At 41.7% G+C, this 20,740-nt stretch overlaps 1 protein-coding gene and 1 long non-coding RNA gene across 40 annotated transcripts in view; both read right to left on the bottom strand.

Annotated features, from left to right (window-relative positions):
* NRXN3 (neurexin 3) overlaps nt 1-20,740 on the bottom strand; it is a 941,045-nt gene that overhangs the window by 354,466 nt on the left and 565,839 nt on the right. The window lies entirely within an intron of this gene.
* The window catches only part of LOC124417981, a 41,861-nt gene that overhangs the window by 1,134 nt on the left and 19,987 nt on the right, over nt 1-20,740 (bottom strand). The window contains exon 2 of the long non-coding RNA XR_006939314.1: nt 40-4,035. This is a non-coding gene — a long non-coding RNA (uncharacterized LOC124417981). The remainder of the gene's footprint in view (nt 1-39; nt 4,036-20,740) is intronic.

The following is a 20,740-nucleotide window of genomic DNA, read 5'->3' as shown; positions in this document are numbered from 1 at the left end:
ACTCTACCACCACCGTTTCATACCAAGGCATCAGTTTACCTGCAGGGGATGTACGAAAGAGATAAGCATCATTTCAGACTGCCTGGCCTAAGCCATAAAGTGCCTGGTGGTCCCTGATCAGTAAAAGCAGAGCTGCTGTGTGCTGTCCCCATGCTGAGGAGCCATCCTGTGTGAATTCTGCCTACTGACCTTCCTTTCCTACAAGCCACTGGGTAAATTGCCTTAGGCAAAAAGGAGAAAGGCCAAGAGAGCCAATCTGTACAACATAAAAATAAAAAAAATAAAAAGGAAAAACTGTGAAGCTGGCTATAAATACATCACAGGGTTCTGGTGACACCATAAAGCACCGGAACTTCACTCTGCCTTGCTTTATGAGGTGCCACTGGATGTATTTACTGCCCTGTAATTCACAGGTGACGCATTCATTTAGCAGCACCACTGTGGGAAGAGGGCAGATTTCAACTCAGCTTCGCCCCTCGGGAGGTGAGGGGAAGTTTAGAGCCAGAAGTGAAATTTCAGCAACATTATTCCCAATAGATTTACTTCAAAAGAGTCATAGTTACTTCCCTGCTAGTTACATTCATCTGGGTAAGGGTAGCCTCTTTTTAAGTGTAATGGTATCTTCAGAATTGAGATGGGTGCCTTCAAGGATGCTGGTTCCCATCCTAAGTTGCTCCCCACAGATATGAGATAAGTAGTTTTATTTCTTATACAGGTTTTTCTTTTACTACAAGAGCAGAGGGACGACATATTTCTGAGAGATGAGAAACAATAAACCAAATGTTTCTAGGTTTTAGAATCCCAGAAGGAGACCCACTTGGCTTCAAGCTCTGGAAAACTTTGTGCTCTACCTTATTCGTGTCAGCAAGTCTGATTCTATATATATTTCATATTAAATCTTTGTAAATCTTTGTTATTTATTTTGCTGCATTGAGAACTGAAAAAGCAACTGACTCTACTCTAAAATCAGATCCAAAAGGGAATTTCCATTGGTTTTTAGCAATACGAGGTGCCTGCCAGGGAGATGGCAGCACTAGCTCCACCCCATAGAGGCTAATGAGGGTCAACGGCAGCTGGTGCAGGGCTACATCATGAGGTTAAGAGAGTAAGGTCAGCAAGAACAGGTTGTGACCCAAAGCTTTTCTGTGACTCAGACTGGTTTTGCCAAGGTTCAAAATAGTCTTTTTTTTTTTTTTTTTAATGTACTTTTCCAAGAACAAGACAGAGGGTGAGAACAAGTTCTGCTTACGTTTCTAAAATAGAAGCTTAAATAAAATAAACCAGAGGGGGTTGCATGTGTACAAAGCTTAGGAATGGAATGCAGGTACCATTGTCTTTACTACACTACTTCAAATACTGCTGAGGACAGCAGTGACCACAGACCCAGTACTTCTTGGCACTGCAGGCAGAACGAGCTGTGCTGGAGCAGACCCAGTGCCCCTGCCCACCAGAGCAGCATTACTGTGCTGTGCTTTTTCTGCATATGACCGACCAGCAGCAGTCTGCCCAGCTTGCACTGTTACACTGTATTTTTGGAGAAAAAAAAAAAGAAAAAAAGCAATCTGTTTTCAGGGCTTCCGTGTTTTCCTTCGGCATGCAGTTAAGTCAAGTTACCTACAAAAGCTGAGACATAAGCCTCTGTTACTAGTGACACAGGACAGGTCTAATTCCCTTTCCAGCTCAGCCCCCAGGGACCATGGTTTGCCATGAGCAACCACTACAGCAGCTTTGGAGCCTAGTTCTTCTCTCATTTATGTCAGGGTGAGTAAATTCAACAGAGCCAGTGGACTGACATCAGCGAAGGGCAATGAGATGTTTGACATTCATTTGGGAGAAGAGAAATGCAAGCTGATTGCAACCTGTGAGCTTGGGCTAGCAGGAAGTTAGCCCAAAGCAATAGTAACCATTGGGAGGCTCTGACAGGTTGAGGGACACAAATTCACTTCTGCCGAGAGTCCAGTCTAAGGGCCAGAAATCTTGAGAAGTTCAGATCTGTTCTGAAATTTTGCATCGACTGCCCTGTGTTGGTGGAAACAAGTAAGAACACATGCGGGAGGAACATCTCATTTTCATAGGCATTAATCAATTGTAATTTGGAAAGAGGTAATGTTGGAATTTGCTAATGCAAACTGACAATAACGGGTTAGAATTGGCCCTGTTTAACAGATTAATGTACAAAGGATAGTTCAGTGTACTCAGCGCTATGTAAACTGTAGAAGCAGAGAGTCCCTTCCCTGGAGAGCTTACAGACTTGCTGGAGAGGCAAGAGCCAACATATGTTGGGCCAACTTTATGAGTAGGCAGTTCTTTTTTGGTTCCAATATGCTAGTCTCTAAAACTAAGAGAGTGGAAAGGTTTAGGCATTGGCAATAGTGACTTTACACAGAAGTGCCTATAGCAATTGCTTTTAGCCCCAAGATTGTATGTCTCCTTTCTGTCTTCTCCAAGCACGCCCCACAGATGTCTGCACATAGCCCCAGCAAGCCTCCCCTTTCCAAATGCTGCCATAGATTAGGAAAAGATTCTTCTGATACTCCAGACCCTGAGCAAGATCAGTAACTATGAACATGCTTTGTGTTAAATGAAGAATATCTAGGTTTGGTTTACTTCAACCACCATAAGGATCTCTTCTATTCAAGTATCCAGCATGTCCCCCTTCATCTCACAAAGGCTTTAATCTCTGCGCTTGGGGTACTCTATTCCAGTGGGCTAAACAGGCTGTGCTCTGGCAGCAGTGTGCTGAACACATTCACCTCACATGAGGAAACCACTCCAACATGGCTTTCTGAAGAGCATCTACCCCTTTTACTTTTAGTACAGGCTAAGCTCAGTGACAGCTCTCAAATCTCCTCATGCAGAGAAACAGAAGCTGCTTTTATTTCTTGTACCTGTTAAAGCAGTGTGCCTTTCTATCAATGGTTTTACAAGCTCAGAAAGGCTACAGAACTTCAAAGAATGTCTGAGTTTGAAGAAATCAGGTTTGCCCACTGCTCCACCTTTGATAGCAATTCAACTACCAGTGTAAAAGAGTAGCCTGATGGATTTCATTTCCTGAAGTTTCTGTCACAGAGGTCACACTTAAGTACCACTGCTACCTATGTTTCACTGAAGATACCATAATAAAATGGCAGTGACCTGTAGCATGTGCTGAGAACTACACATCCATCATTCATAACAGCCCCTCTCACAGACAGTCAACTCTGCAGTTAGCCAGGTTTTATACTGAACCAAATTCATCTCTAGCATAACTCCTAGCAACAGATACTATGGATGCAAGTAGTTACTGTGTTTGTGGAAACAGAGGTATAGGTGTACCTTACTCTCCCTATGCCTGGAATGAGTGTTGGCGAGTAAGGCTAGCTGTCTGTTACCAGCCTAGGTGTGAGGCTTGCCTGGGGTAACCCTGCTGTAATCCCTTGCTGCTATTGATCCTCCCAGCAGCAAGAGGTCAGATACATAACAGAGCTCAAGGGAGGACATGAGACCTATTGTTGTCTTGGCTACACTATTCCTTAGGTTTAGATTTAGGTGTCCAAGGGATGCTGGTCCAGCACCTTCCATGCTAGCACTAAATATTAATACTGCAAAATTAACATTTATGGCATGAATTTTTAGTGTGGAAGAAAAGTGCTGGGAAATTATTTCTGAAAAGCTCTGAATTCTAAAACTTAAATGGTACCTCAAAGGCTGAATTAGAAAGAGACAAGAAATAGATGGAGCTAAAATTTCTGCTGTGATAAATAGGGAACTCTTTTAATTTTTACCCATGAGATCAGAAGGGAGACTTTTATTTTACTCTCAAAGAAATCTTGTCTGGCGCAGAAAGGAAAAGCTGGAGAAACTGTTGCTTTTTGCTCCTTTAAACTGGCTTGTGTGCTACTGAAAAGCGAGCTCTCTAATAGACACTGCACAGGCTCCCCTCTGCTTCTCTCCTCTCTTCCGCGTATCATCTTCCCTGCCTTTTGCCTGTAATCACCTGTTCATCTCACAGCAATAACTGCCAGGTGACTGGTGTTTGCTGTAGTCTCCCAACTGCTGAAAAAAAAAAAAATAAAGAAAAAAATAAAGAAAAAAAAGAATTAAAAGAAAAGCAAAGAAAGATATAGGGGGAAAATCTTTCAAGTGATACAAGTGTCTCACTGCCAGCCAGACAAAAAGTGAAGCGTCTCCTGCAGCCAAGCCTGCTTGTGTGGGAGCTGCTGATAGGTGTAATTTCCTAAGATGTATACCTTGTCAGTGTGCAGAAGATGAAGAGAAAAAGAAGGTCAGAGCAGCCAAAGCTAAAAAAAATGGAAGGACAAAAGGAGACACTGTGAGGAATGATTCTTCTGCTTTTAACTCTGATAGAACCCATGCTGCACAGTCCATGTCAAACCAACTTGCTGGCTGTAGCAGTCACTCAGCCTGTGAGATGGGCTCTTCCTTGTCCAGAGGAAGCAGCCATTGCCACCAATAATGCCCACGCTACATGACTATGCCACAGCTCAAGCATGGCACAGTATGTGTTCCAGCTGCTTTCAACCATGGTAGGAAAATAAATTTCCCTCCCAGCACCTAGGCTGATAACAGACAGGACAGGCAGGAGCCTCTTAGTCTGCCTAGTCCATCCCTCTGCTCCAAGGCAGAATAACCTTCACATTCTTGGTTCTTCTGTAGTTGAAGAAGTGAATTCTGATATCTATAAATTAAAAATCTTAACCAAGCTAAAATCAACTTTCCTCATGCCCAGAAATAAATGTGTGGAAATATTATAACAATGGGATATAATCACAGAATCATAGAATGGCTTGGGCTGGAAGATTGTCAAGCTCCAACCCCTCACCATGGACAGGACTGCCCCCAGCTAAATCAGGCTGCCCAGGGCTCCATCCAACCTAGCCTTGAGCACCTCCAGGGATGGGGCACAATCAATAATATATCACAATACTTCTATGGTATGGCATTTCACTAAATTTGTGAGCAGCATGAATAGCAAACAGGAAAACCATGTGTTTATTTGCTGATACGAAGCGTCCAAGTAACATGAAGTTGCAACATAAAGGGCAAGATCAGTACATAGAGGGGACATCCTGCTGAATGCACAAAAAGAATGGTGAGATGAGATGGGAGGGAGTGGAAAAAGGAGAAAGTGGTTGAGGATCCCACTTTTGAGAGGATGAATTTAGGATTAAACTTAAATTTAGGATTAAACATCAGGCATGAAAAGGGGAACTGGATAAGGAAGAAGACAAGCCAAGCATCACCTCCAGCTTCTCTCATCCTTCTGCAACTATGGCCATCAAGGACAGTAGCTGTCAGTGCTAACTACAGAGAACTGACTCTGTGGTACTCTGCAGTCACAGTTAATTTGAGCATAAGTGTTAAAGACTAACAGTTCTGTATATTAATTAATAATTTATGATAATGAATGATAACTCATCATTAGCATAAAGCATGTTGTTAATGAATGAATTTAGTGGAGATTTTTTTAAAGTTTAAAACTGTCCCAATTTATCAGCCTTCTAAACATTCCCATCTTAGCAATCTGTAATGCCCTTACACACACACACATATTTTCAACTGCAATATTAGTCCGTTATTTATTGCCCTCCCATAGAAGAAAGACTATTTCCTTTCTCTTTACAGATATCCTTTCTGTATTTGAGAACTTCTGCCTTCTGCTGAATCTTCTCCCTAGATAAAGAAATTTGTTTTAGTCCTCCTTAGAGATCCATGGTTCTTAGACTGTGATCATTATTACTGGTTTCCTAGAGACTTTTCTTAAATATACACATTTTTCTTGAAGAGCAGGACTTCCAGATGAAACCACCTGAGCACTGCATACTCCTGCATCTCACTAAACAAGAACAATGACCTCCTGCATCTCACCAAAGGTACTCCTGTCTGCATTACTTGTGGGATTTCTTTCCCGCTTGGAGGCCCATATTCACATCCTGTTATCTACTTCTAGTTTTATAGTTTGCAACATTTAAAATATTAACTCACAGAATGGCTTGGGCTGGAAGGGACCTTACAAATCATTTAGTTCCAACCCCCCTGCTGTGGGCTGCCCAGGGTCCCCTCCAGGGATGGAACATCCACAACTTCCTCTGGGTAGCCTGTGCCAGTGCGTCATGGGTAAGCCCTGATCCTAGGGTCAGCTTTTGCACTGAGATTTTTAATAGGTTTTGCATCTCAGAAAATGCAGCATAGGTCACTGTGGCATGCTCGGATGGGATGGATGGTAGTACAGTATCAAGTTTCCATTCCACGCTGGCGCATTTCATGCCACCAAGGCCAACCTCTGGCTTCAAGGCACCCAGCACAGCCACACAAATCAGACAGGTCAGAGCAAAATACAGCACAGGTCCATTGGTGGCACCCGATCAGAGGATTTACTGGAACTCTTGGTCTTTAGCAGAGAAGCCAAACAAAAGCACAACAGTGAGAACAGATGTAAGGAGCATGAACTACTTTAAAAACACCTCACTTGCAAAGCACTTCCCCCTTCCTTCCATTCCCCAGGGCTTCAGGCTCCACTCCACCCCCACAAGCTCATCCAGCATTGCAGGTCTCATGAGACACCAGCAGTTCACTTGCCTTGTCAGATAAACTACCCTGACTGCAATTCAAACAACAGTGTGCTAGTCACATGGATGCACAAAGGCTGTTTTCTAAAAGACAGCACTTTCCTTTACCCAGCTCCTTGTCTCTGAGAAATGTAAAGAGCTGAGGAGAGTAGGGGGAGGCACCCAACAGCAAAACAGCCCAATCGGAGCTCAAAGGCTAACACCAGAGTGCCAGGAATACATAGGCTATAACCACCAAGCAACTGTGAAAATCGTGAAGAGGAAATAAAGAAGGGGAAGAGCAGCACGCTCCCTTACTGATAGGCTGTGAACAAGAGATAAGGCATAAAACTGCTCCCAACACGCATGTGCTGTTTATTGGACAGGACAGACAAAAACTCCAGCTACTCACTGTAAAGTGTCAAGGGAAAAACTAATTATAGGGATGCAGGGATTACGTTTCAACTAGTCAGATGCACACAAACACATGTGCATGCACATGTATTTCTGTTCCTCTCTCTCCTCTAGAGCCTCTTATCTCTTTCTCACACTATCAACGAGGATAACTATAGAAGAAACCAGAAAAGGGGAAAAATAAGGAAATACCTATGTGCTGCCCAGAGGGCACTCACTTGAAAAATCACACTTTTTTTCCATTCTGAACTTCTCATTGGTCATTCAAAAGCCATCTGCAGTCTGGACAAATGCACCCTTGAAGTCATCCCTTAAGATTACGTATGCATAGCTTAATCTAGATGGCCCATTTCATCCCCTTCCCCTTTGCTTCCTTGTTCCCTTTTTATCCGTCACCAAACAGAGCATTCAGGATAGCTGTCACTGACTCCTCCTGCGTACTGGCAGAAGGATGGTGGCTATCCTGGGGATAAAAGAAAACTGAGTGGTCTTCAGGATGACTAACTCTGAGTCACATTGTCGCTGTCTTCATCCCTGCATTCTCATCTCCTCCTGCACAGAAATCAGAACATAGCTATTCTGTGACAGCCCAAGCCACCAAAAACCCATAAAAGAGACAGACAACAGTGTGCGATCAACAGAACACACAGCTATACAGGTGCTTGGTATAACACCTTTTCTTGCGCTGACACTCAGTTGCTTCTTGCCTACTACCAGCTCCTACACTGGATGTCATCCTCAGATACTTGGTAGTAGGCAGATCAAAGGAGAACATCTGATATTCCTGTCTACTTAGAAAGAAGTTGTTCTGCAAACAGTGGAACTACAGAAATAAATGAGTAGGAAACTCAGTTTCATGTTTCCCCTTTACCACTGTTGTAACCTCACCATATCACACTCAGTTCTCCTCTCATTTTCTCTCTCTCTCTGACGTGCTCAGATTTGTGTCCTATTTTCTTATTTCCCTGCAACACCTTCCCTTTTCCCTTCATCCCATGTTCTTTTAGAGGAGAGGTAGCCTGTGCTGTGCAGGTTCAGAGCCATGAGCCCACCAGCTGGAAGAGCAGCCCTGAGCCTCAGCAGGGATGAGGAAGGTGCTGTAGGAATTCATCTCTGGGGCTTCTTCACCCAGAGGGTGGTGACGCACTGGAACAGGTTGCCCAAGGAGGTTGTGGATGCCCCATCCCTGGAGGCATTCAAGGCCAGGCTGGATGTGGCTCTGGGCAGCCTGGTCTGGTGGTTGGCGACCCTGCACATAGCAGGGGGGTTGAAACTAGATGATCATTGTGGTCCTTTTCAGCCCAGGCCATTCTATGATTCCTGTCAGTAGCTATTGGCCAGACAATCAAGGAGGCAATGGTCACACAAGGTTGTAAGTGCCACTTCCTTAGGAGACCACACTAAAACAGTGCTGTACTTGTAGATGCCCCCTCCCTGGAAATATTCAAGGCCAGGCTGGATGGGGCTTTGAGCAACCTTGTCTAGAGCGAGGTGTCCCTGCCTACAGCAGGGGGGTTGGAACTAGATGATCTCAAAGGACCCTTCCAACCCAAACCATTCTGTGATTCTATACTTCTGCTCTAGTGCACAATGGCCTTGAGTGGTGTGATCACTTAAGTTATAATACACCAACTTCTCACTCAGGGTGATATTGAAATAAGCCTTTTGCAAAATGGGTACCAGAGCTAAACAATATGGCATGAAAGATGGTTAATTCAATATCTTAGAGCTGTACTATATATATATGGTAATGAAGCACATTTTAGTTAAAGGATCATAGTAATAGCAGCAGCAGAAGGAAACCTTCAAAGGTGAGTAATTCTGTGCCACTTTGATCAAGTATTACTCTCCACTGCAAGCAGAAGGTTTCATTTAGTGCTTGTAACAAGACCCACTCTGGCTAGAGCTAATACACAGGGAGACTGCCAGTCTTTCCCCACATGTAAACATTGCTTTGGTATCGGAGCCATGCACTAAACTGAAATTGCACGGAGAAAGAGAAATAAATTATCAAATTCATTTTCAGGTAACAGGAAAGCATTTTGCAAAAGTAAATTCCAAAGCTTGTGTGACAGTGCACTTCCAACTTCTTCAGGGACAAATATGCCAAAAGAAAGTGCTAGAAGTCTCACTACTTGGATTAAAGTAGGATTTAAAAAAGCCTGTAAGGTACAATCTTGCACATGTGTCTGAGACAGAAATCATGATAACATTTGTTTTCACAATATCACCATTTCTGTGACCAGTGTACTGCTCTATTATTACAATATGAGCACTATTTATTTCCTGCTGATCAGTAGTAATGAGAAGAAAATGGATCCTCTTTTTCAAAACCACATAAAAATCTGATAGGAAGGGAAAGAATTGCAGGAGCCATTATTTAGGGTAGAAGGAGCCAGAGATCCTCACCCTATGATCAGTGACATTTGGTACTTGATTTTCAGAACAGAAACTGGTCAATTTTGAAAATGGGGCCTGTTTTCATTGCCAAAGAAACTTCCAAAAATCCAGTTTTCCTTTTTCTTACATCTGACTCAAGAGAATAATGTGCATTATACGTAGGGCAAGTGAATAGGCAATTCCACTCCATTAAGAAAATTGAGATTTTGGTAGTTGTTTTTGTTTAAAGTCAAGCTAATTCAAAACCAACACTTTTCAAAGGAAATCATGAAAAGCAAGAATAGCCATAACTATCCCCCGTGGACCCCTTGGTTAGAACAGACATGTGGTATACAGGCATACAGTCTGGATCTTCCAATTCAGGCATTTCCTACTTTTCAGATAAAGCCCCTAACTCTGGCTGACAGTCACTCTTTCCAGTTTCATCTTAACAGCTAAACTCACTCCCCATTGTTAGAGATCATTAAAAGCTATGAACTATACACCAGGCAAGAAGAGATTGACCTGACAGGTCTGAAGGGAGGGCATTCAGGGAATACATGAAATGCAGACTTGGATCCCTTTCCTGACAGGATGCAACATTACAGCCTGGATCTGTAGCATCTGAAGAAAATCCCCAGTCCAGCCTCTAATATGTGGGTTCTATGAGACTCATTCCCAGAAACACTGCTGAGCTTTAGAGAACTTCTTAACAAAATTTTAATAGGAAGAAATATGTCCCTGAAAAGCTTCTGCAGCAGAAGGTCTTTTCCCAAAACGCTGTATTGCAACAAATCACACACTTATCATAGGGTTTTCTTAGGTCACTATATGCAGGCTGAAAATAATACATACCTAAATGTTGATACAGAACTTAATGTAGTTTAGGTTACATACGTCATTATAAAAAAAATGTTTAAAGCATTAAAATCAGACTAGACAATGCACCAAGACTATGCTGGGCAAAAATCCCACACCATCCAAGTGGGAGAGTTGGTATTTAGCAAGTATTTTTACCTACATCCATCTCCACTTTTCTCTCTCAGTCTCCCATTTCTGTAATTGCCCTTCCCATCCTGCGCACGCACACACACAGGCTCACCCACTCACTCCCATTTGCCAAGAAGAGCATCCTGCGTGGGACTCAGTCATTTGTTGTCCACGGAACTTCTGGTGCGTGTCTCTAAATAGCTGGCATCTGGAGGAGCTAGATGCTACTTATACCCTCTTTAGCACAATCAGATGCTGCTAAGGAATGTGAACAAAATGTCTCATTTTTTAAATAGCTTATGTTACCCTCTCTACTTCTTCCTAGCAGTGGTTATGAGGATCCACAGTCCACTAGATAAATTAGCCAGCTTTCAAAGTCATTGCTCTTGTAGACGTAAACAGACCAATATAAAAGTATGCACTGCTAACAATCCATCATTTCTACTGTTTAGAACTCACTTCTACGGTGCACTCACTTGTTTTTAGGAAGAATGTATCAGTCTTGAATCCTGCTGTAGTGACAAGAGTATAATGTGACATGAGTAGCCAAGGTAGAATTCAGGTTATTTAATTATTAGGCCTCCTCCTTCCTCTTCATTATCCAACACACACGTCATTTTTATAGCAACCAAAACACACAGACTACAGCATTTTCTAACTACATAACGTGTTTCAACTACTGATTGTTACAGCCTCACAAACAAATCAGGAATTCACAATAACACGTGACTCCTGTAATTAAAGACAGAAAGGAATGTAGAAAGGAAAAAACCATAATGTTTACTCCCAGCATGCCTCGACTTTGTATGCTTGATTTTGAGTCAAAATACAAAATCACTCAGAACAGGGCTGCTGGTGGCTTTTTTAATGTGCTCTCTCTCACACATATCTATTGAAGTGCATGTGTAATCTGTACTGCAATGAAGTATGCCTTCATTTAAAAAATACAGAGAGCACATAGATGGCTGAAGTCACCCAGGCAAAAGAAATACAAACAGCCAGCAAAGTGATGGGTAGCACAGATGCACCTAAATTGATTAAATTGCTGTTGCTAGAACACACGCACTGCAATCTCTTTCCCTTTTGCATTATCCAAGATACCCTGTTATTCTTCTCCAGTCCTTCCAAACTGCTCTTGTTAGCAGGCAGGGAGAATTACGTTAAGTTGACTCGACAATATTAATGGATCTAATTCAACAGTGGCATGTTCAGAGAATGCCACCTGCCTTCTTTTTAAGCAAAAGATACTGAAACAACGCTTTGCCCAGCTGTTTCAGAAGCTAAAATTAGACACACCTGTTTTAGCAGTTGTTTCAGCAGCTGGACACTGAGATGTGGATCAATAAGATTTACTCACAGCTTTCTCCCCTCAGAGCCAACAGTGTGACTTTAGTGTTTAGTGAAATTTGTGCTGCCAGAAATAGTGTGCATGAATCAAGAGATCAGGGTGTTCTTCTTCTCCATTGCTATACCTTGCCACAGTGCAAGAAAAACTGCCTATTCAGTGGACTAGGTGATGAAGACATACCACTGGTCTTGATCTAGTAGTATATGGGGACAAGATCTTGAACCACATATAAACCAATGCAGAGATAAGCCTGCAGGTATCATAAAACTACAGGCTTGTGAGGTTTCCACTCTTCCATTCACTGCAAAGAGCTGTTAATCTAGGCAGCTAAAGCCAACAAGTGAATCCTGCCAACTTTTCCATTATTGATCCTAGAGTAATCCAGTTAATGTGCAAAAACCACTTCCCCAGCATCTAAACCTCAGTGTTTCCACCACTTGTCTCCACATTCAGTGAGCACCTCCAACTTAGGAACATACTGCATAACAGAAACAGTAAATACTGAGATGTTAGAGAAGAACTGACTGTAAAATTAAGGATATTAAAATAAATCTTAGTGAGATTATAGTTTAAGCATTAGCTAAAGCTACCATGTTTCCCTGTCTGAGCAAGTTGCTTGAAAATCTCAGTAACTTCTCTTAAAAGGAAGACCAAATTTCCTATAGTTCCTGTATTTCACAACCTAATTCTGTTTGCCTTCTTCCCCAAGGCAAAATCAGTTTATTCAGTGCTATCCTGAGCCACTTACTCCCAAGCCAGTGGCAACCCCTCTGGTATGACTGTGAGACCAAGTGGTAAACAGGATTAATCAGATAATCTGTGTTACGAAGAAGTATGCAAAAAAAAAAAAAAAAAAAAAAAAAAGAAAGAAAAAAAAAAAAGAAACTCCATGAATTTATGTTGCAACTCAAAAGAAGATACATGAGACAATTCTCAAAGTTACAGCTCTCACAGAAATTTTAGAGGTGCCATAAATTTGTAGGTATGAATGCACTGAGTGCACAAAGTACTGTACACTAAATAAACATCTCCCAAATTATGTGCTTATCTACATGCTCTCCTGGGATTTGCACCTGTGTGTTTTCACAGAAAAGACACATGTACATTCATCCATATGAATATAGAAAGGTGTATGCACATCTAAAGATATTATCTGTAATGTAAAAAAAAAAGCATGCAAGCATGCCCACACAGCTTGACAGCCATGGGAGCAGATGCCTCAGGAGATGCTGCACACCATCCAATTCCAATCAAATACACCTCAGATTTTCCCTTTCAAACAGAAGGAGAGAGAGAGACAACTTGGTTGTCAAATCCAGTTAAAAATGTTTGTTGAGAGCATTTCTGATGATATCTAAAGATGCTTGGAGAAGCGGGGCCATCACGGTCAAGCTGTACAAGTTGAACTCAAGAGCACTGAAGGCAGAGGCAATGACACAAAGACTTTTCCCCTCTGTCTTTCTGGAAAATAATGAACAAATCCTTCAGAGTGATTACTCTGTTACACCTGCTGGCCCCGCTCTCAAGTCTGTATTAGAAGATGCTCCTATCTTCTGTCAGATTAAACGCACCTAGTAAAAAGCGATCAGAGATTGGCATGATAATTATCTTTCCTCATTAGAAAGAAAGCCCTGGACCTGACTGAATATGACTCCTCCATCAAGCCCTCTGTGGGCTGTAATAGTACTCAGCCAACATCAACAGGCACAACACTTCATGTGAACAAGACAAAGCAACATATCAAGTGATCTTGTCTTTTTATTTGCTTTTTCTCTTCTAAGCCTGCTGAGCGAGGTGGGAAGGTGCCAAATTCCTTTTTAACTTGTATAAATGCATCTAAATGTCACAGAAGAACCTTGTTAAGTGAAAAGCTTTCCAAATGTTTTTCTCTTACTAAAATGGATTGCTCTTTTTTTGTTTTGTTATGTTTTGTTTTAATTTAAAAATTGCTCTCTCTCTCTCACTGCCCACTGCCCTGGGCTGTTCCCAGAGCCAGCTGACCGCAGCGACCCACAGCAGAGCTCCCAGTATTCAGGCTGCAGCAGCATCCACCAGGCAGGACGTGCTTCTGCTGAAGGGAGTGGGAGGGCAGAAGGACACACATGAAAAGATGAGAAAATCCCACCAGGGTACAGACTGAAGGGACCTCTCTCACAGATCAGAAGGACTCTCTCCATTAAAAAAAATAATAATAAATAAAAGCTTGAAACACATTCATTGCTTGCTTTTTTCTTTTCCTTTATTTTTTTCTTTCTTTCTTTTTTTTTTTTTAATTAGCATGAGATTGAACACAGTGACTAACCCCCAAGAACTGCAGCTCTAGAGAGAGCAGCACCTCCACAGAGACAGCCGCGACAAGGCCTCTGCAGAACACCAGCCCTGCCACAGAGTGCAGTCGGGAGAACTTCACATAAATAGGGGTGAGTAGGCACAGCTCAAGCCTCCCTACTGGTGCTCATACAACACAGTTCTGGTAGCTATGACATGCTGAGGAAGATGGGTGGTGTACTAAATTGCAATGAGAGTTGTATACTAGAAGATGAGGGCAGACTACTGGTTATTCTATAAAACCAGAGTATGTGAGAGATGCGGAGTTTGTGCTCAGCAGCCTCTATGAATCATCTCCTTCCCTTATAGCGTAGCCATGGCTCTTGTATCATCCCAAAGGTCACTCCTCTCCGCTCAGTCTGCCTCAGTCCTCAGTATCCACAGATTTTTAAAAAATTGTTCTGTACTATAGATTCAACTTCTGATCTTACAAGAAAGATGTCAGGAGGAACATCCATTTTGTTCTGTAGCCAACCGTAGGGCTCAGAGAAAATATCATATCCTGTGACCTGTTCAGCAAAACTGCTGCAAAATGGTGTAGTCCCAAGCCATAAAGATGTTTAATCAGAGCGTACTTGTTCTTCAAGTCATTATATAATCTTTGAGAACACAGACTATCATGTACACTGCAACATAACCCACGAGAGCAGAGTCAGATGCTGAATTTACAAGGGCTGGTATCGTGGAAGGAGAACCTCAGATCACTGCGAAGCAGCCCTGCACACTATGCCACTGCAGTCCATGTCACCCCTAGATCTGCTGGCACAGCCAGCTCAAGGGGGACTTCTACACTGGAAAAACGAAACCTCATAAAGGTCATTTTCCTCATTTCCCACCTTCCACAGTGAGCCCACTCTCTGGCAGAAGTGGGGGCTGCTCCACTCCAGGCTGAAAGGCAGAAAGAAGCCCAGGCTACTAAATCCACCAGCACTGAAGGTCCCAGATAAGAAGCTGGTCTCAATCTGGCCCCTCCAGTGTAAAACTGTACGTACATAACATAACAACATTTGTTTTATTTGCCTTTCCTTTTGAATCTGAGAAAGTAAGGGGGGGGGAACAGAGACCGTTTGTCTTTGTACTGAAGGTATTTCATCCGTAATAGCTAGAAAATTTCTATTCAGAAGAATTAAATGAGCAGATATACTAACACCATGTACTTGCAGGAGCTCAGATTTTAAGATATGTATCAGACACCAGTGGCCTCAAAATTAAATTATGTGCTAGCAATAAGAAGACATCTCACGTTTAAGAACCAGCCAGAATTCTTGATCAGTGAACATTTCAAAATGTCTTTTCTACACAGGCACATCCAGGTGTTTGCTAGGCAGATATAACAGGATGCTTTGCTACTGGAGCAGCATTTAAGCGCCATGATCAATTAAATATGCATTTATTTGCCTTTGGAGTGAGGAAACAAAAAGCTAAAATTGAGTTGCTTTGGGTCCCTGCCGCTAGTTACTGGCCTTGTCTTAGTTAAAACTTAGCTAGGCAACAGTGTTCTCCCTTATTCTGCCTCAGCTTCCTTGGAACCCATCTCACTCAGGAAGGTAACGTAGTTCCTCTGTCTCCCCTCTGACCATCTGTCTCATCCTTTTTCTTTTTTCCTTCCTATGTCTCCCTGTTCCATGGGCTACAGTGGGACAAGAATCAAGATTAGCACACACACACAATCCCACCTCTTCGCCTTGTGGCCTGCAGCATTTCTCAGTTCCAGGAATGTTCCCTTTTCATCGCTATTGCCAGCTGGCATCTTATTTGTATAAAGATGAACAACACAGCCATGTTACCTCTCCACTTCTGCAGTACCACAGTCTGCTGACGAGCCTGAGTAGTTTTAAACAGGGTTATGCTTTCTCTCGTGCCCTCTTACAAGCCTGGTGCTCTGCCAGGCAGCTGCAGAAGGGATGCTCTGAATGCTGAACACTCCCCGCATGGCAGCCCGACAGCAGCTCCGAGGTGAAGACACATCCAGGCTCCTGCAGCTAAAGCCTGGCGAAAAGAATGAGCCTTTCCACTGCCTTGAAAATGATGGATGAATGCAGAGGTTTTTCACAGCCCACAGCCGTGTGATCCCAAACACTGCCCCTGGAGCCCTGCACGCAATATAAATTGCCACACAAAGAAACATACTCAATAGCACTGACCTTAAATGTACCTAGAACAAGAGGTAATGTAAAAGGTAACATAACTCCACAGAATCAACCTTTGCTTGAAGGCTGTGTTTATACATAGATTATATTCATGTATTAGAGTCACTACTGACACATTCTTGGATATGGCAAGAGAGAGCCTGCCTTGTTTCTTTTGGACAGGATGAAAAGTTTTTCCATTGGTTCAGGACTTCTTGAGAAACATAAATGTTTCTCTGACAGATCTCAAAAGGCAGTAAATTCTAGAAAGGGTGAGAACTGTCCTCCTTTTGGTACAGCTCTAAAGGGAATTCTAAAAGTATATGCATTTTCTCACCTTCTAGGAATTAACCAGATCAAAAAAGCCTTCTGATGAGAGAGAAGTGTGGGTTTGGGTTTTTTTTTCCTAATTGTCAAGACTGAAACCTGAAAGTTGTGGTCACATCCAGCAGGAAAGGCTACATTACAAAAACCGATGTAGTTTAACCTCAGCAGTACCCTTCCAAAAGCAGCCAGAAGAACTAAGAAAAAACAGAGTTTATATGTCAGATTCATGCAAAATATCAAAATATGCAGCAGTAGCAATAAGATACCTCAGAATATCCTGCTCCAAAGTTAGCACCTTCTACATTGCAGAAGGTGCGATCTGGTCAGTTTCACTCAGGACAGTAGCAGAACACAAAATTTTATCCTACAGTCTAGGTGTGATCCTGACAATATAAGAAAACGCCATTTCAAAATGACGTACAGCATCCAACTATTCCAAAGAGTATATATAAATCAATTATTAATTATCTCCAATTTATGGAGAGCAAGACATTGGGGGAGCCCCAGCCATTACACCACTTTCTCTGCACTCATCCCATCCCACCAGGAGCAGCCATTATTACCTACAACATTGTTGATCTCCAGATATACATTTTTGTATAAACTTAGCATAAAAGCAGTCCCGGTTTTCATGGGTGTATGGTTTGATAAAGCCTCTTAATTATGTGATCACACACAATTCTTTTTGTCATGACCTTTCTTTCATACAGTGCACAGGAAGAATAATGCCTGTTGAAGGTGTGCTTGTTTGATACTCTGCTTTATCTTCATTGCTCAATTTGTAACCCCTTTTCCTGCACACCATACTAATCCTGTTCTGAAGAGTAGTGTATTTCCAAATGGGCTTTTTTGTGGTGCCACTCAGAAAAGCACTGGACTGTTTTGCACAAACTAATTACTTTGGACATCACCTTTCAGAGGTGATAGGCTCATTTTACAAATATAGAACTCAGAAACAGGAATTAAGTCAAAATGCCCACTAGTTTTGAATGCGCAATTTCAGATTGCAAATTCCGATTACACAGCACCTTACACATTTTAAGCACATTTCGTGTGACATGATTGCTTTTTTCAGAGCACAATATTGTTTACATTCAAGCTGCAGCATCTTCTGTCAAGGACCAGAACACAAGAAACGCATAACTCATGGATGGTTTGGGAAAAAGACCTGATTTTAGTAACACATCCAGCATCATACCATGACTCTGGGGAAAACAGAACAGACAGAATAAAATGTCCCATAGTGCTTTACTCAAGAGACCTCTCTCCCTGGTGAGAATCCCCCTTCACTACAAACTGAGGATTTGTTAAATATGGTAGAGTTTTAAGATTCAAACATATACTTACATACATATTCATATAAATATAGCTATGTATAGATAGATGTATTTGTAAATGCATACATAGAAATGTATACATATACACAAAGAAACACACAGCCTTCTGTGAAACTTACTTAAACTTCCAGTGAGTTCTTTTTGATTTAATGAGATGCTACCGTACCCACTGACATTTCTGTTTTACATTTTTTATTGAACAAATCTCAAACCGAAAACTAGATTTTCTTCAAATTCCCCTACCTGCATGATGCAAGGAAATGAAAACGCCTGTCAGCAAAAGTAATGTGTTTAATACCATGCCAGCCCTAAACATCAGTAGAGATTTCTGTGTATTGCAGATAATTCTATCACCAAGCCATATTACTCTGTGATGCGCTTTTATCTTTGCTGTAGGATAATATCAATATTTCAAGCATGAGCAAAAGAATGTTTTATGAGATTGATGTGGGAAAATACAGTGACAAGTACATAAAAAAGGGCAGAGAAAAATGCCGGGTAGTCATCATAAATGCCTTCCATTCCCACCAGAATTTGTCTAGTTTATCCAACTCTAATCAACAGGTTGAGGTCCACTGGGGTCTCAGTGACTTTCATTACATTTTCAGCACCAAAGAAGAACAGCAAGCAAAAGAGGGCACATATAACAGAATGGGGAGGCTCTCACATACATCCTAGGAGCCTGCACAACATTTACAGGCCAGAAATATGTATTTTGATAAGCTTTTAAATTAAAAAGCAGTGATTTATAAAAGGAAATAGAATGGGAAAAGAATTGTATTAAGCCATTTGTCGTATTGCACATATGTGCCCAGTAAGGACAGGATCATGCAGGGCTATAGCAATGCAAATATGTTCGGAGGAACAATCTCTGCAAATTCATGATGATTCCCCAAGTAGGCAGCTATTTGTACACCCAAACAAAAAGTTCTCCCTGTATGGATCTGGTGGGAGAATTTTCCATCTCCTGTCTATCTTTGAAAAGAACGTGGCTCATCTGAGGAAAAACTGTGCTATGGATGCAAACATGAACAAACAAGGTGGTTTTCCACAATACAGCTACCTCTGCCCCACACTGGCAGATCTAAACTAGTTTGTATGAGCTGTGATTGTAAGTCTTTTGGCAAATCCTCCATCACAGACAATTTGTTAGATTGTTTCTTTCCTTTGGGGTTGCAATTCTTCCCTGTTTGACAACAGAGCTGATGACTATTACTTAACCCTTTTCCAGATTAACACCACAGCTATTCAGCCAGACTACTGTTTTCTTGCAGCATGGAGTTAGTTAGGTATCTCAGTATTTTGGTGTCCAACAAGCAAAGCCTTACAAAGCTGAGTTTCAGAAGACTGATCAGCACTTTCTGCAACCAGTTTTTGCACCTAATTTCCAATCATAAAAATCAAAGTAATCAAAACTGCTACTTCTGTAAATCTTGACTGTTTTGATTAGAAGCAAAAGCAAATCTTGCAGCCTGATGTTTTCTAAAGTGCCCTCCAACTCTACTGTCCTCTTATCTCTCTGACTCAACACGCTATCCCTGGGGACATTCTGCTAGTTTTTAGTTTATCAGGAACAGTGCTCATTTCAAAGCCAATTTAAATGAAATGCCTAAAAATCTCATGGAAAATAACTCTCATAATAAGCACTGTACCTTTTATGATGTTACATTATTACCAAGCAGTAAATTCATTTGTTTCCCCAAATCCCTTACCAACATCTTTTAAATACATAAATAAAAGTGGGGAATTTCAGTAGATATTATTTCACAATATGTGGATCTGAAACATTTTAATAAGAAATGCCCCTCCAGGCTAAGAGGTATGAATTGTACACCAAAGGGAATGGTTTAATACACTGTTTAATGCTATCATCAAAACTGATGATAGCACAATAGATTTTATACATTTTAACACTTCTTCAGAGCTGGAAAAAATGAGAATAAGAATCATAGTTGTATATTAGCTAAGTGTCAGAAGTGCCACTGAACTAGCCAGGTGGCACACAGCTCCTACAGCATTTTGTCCATGACCAGAGAATATTACCTGAATAAACAGATCCAGGGATTTCCTCTGAAAGCAGCCCTCCAGCACCGCTGTCTCTGCTGTACACCCCACCAGATCATATAGGATCACTCCCACCTACCACATCCTCACCACAGAGCCTACACTGTGTGTATTTTCAAAAGCTTTGCCATGTAGACAAGGTAAGACCTGTTGATAACAGCATTCAAAACAGAAGCAGTCTGGGTCTAAACTGTGAAGGCCCTAACAAAAAACATCATCCTGTACATAACTTCTTTACTTTGCTTTTACATTCTTCCAATGTACAGGAAGTCCCTAGGGTCCTGTTAATAGTCAACAATAAAGATTGCTTGCAGTTGTCAACAGAACAACAATTAAAAAAAAACAAACAAACCCTAACAATACGGTATTTCTCTACAGTGTGCTATTTGTTCTTAGCTCTATACTTTTTAAGACTTTTAAGACCCTTTAACCACTTTTACATGTTCACTGGGGGTAATATGTAAATCCATTCTGTGCCCATTCCCTAGAGGAAAGGGATCTTGCTTGTTCCATGGCACATCATTATCTTCTTGAAGACTAAATAGTCACCTTCTAACAACCAGACAACATTATCTGTGTCAGTGTTCGGACATATCAAGAGTATAGGACAACTGCCCAACTTCTTTGTTGTTGAGTTCCTGGCAAAACAGCAGTTCCCCCTTCTCATCATCCCAGCTAAGATCCACAACTTCACATCTACGGCAGAAGAAAAAAATCTAGGCTACGATGATATGGAAGAGCACATGCCAGACTCCAAACTGGCTACAGACCTGAAGGATGCACATGCCCCTTTCTTCTTCTGGAGAGCATGTTTTCTCCATGTCAGAAGAAAAATGCAGATTTCACAGGATGAGACTTGAGTTTTTTCTTTCTTTC

The sequence above is a fragment of the Gallus gallus genome, chromosome 5 (assembly GCF_016699485.2).
Source record: "Gallus gallus isolate bGalGal1 chromosome 5, bGalGal1.mat.broiler.GRCg7b, whole genome shotgun sequence".
NCBI lineage: Eukaryota > Metazoa > Chordata > Aves > Galliformes > Phasianidae > Gallus > Gallus gallus.
Note: the sequence above shows the minus strand (reverse complement) of the source record. Positions and strands in the feature narration are given on the sequence as shown.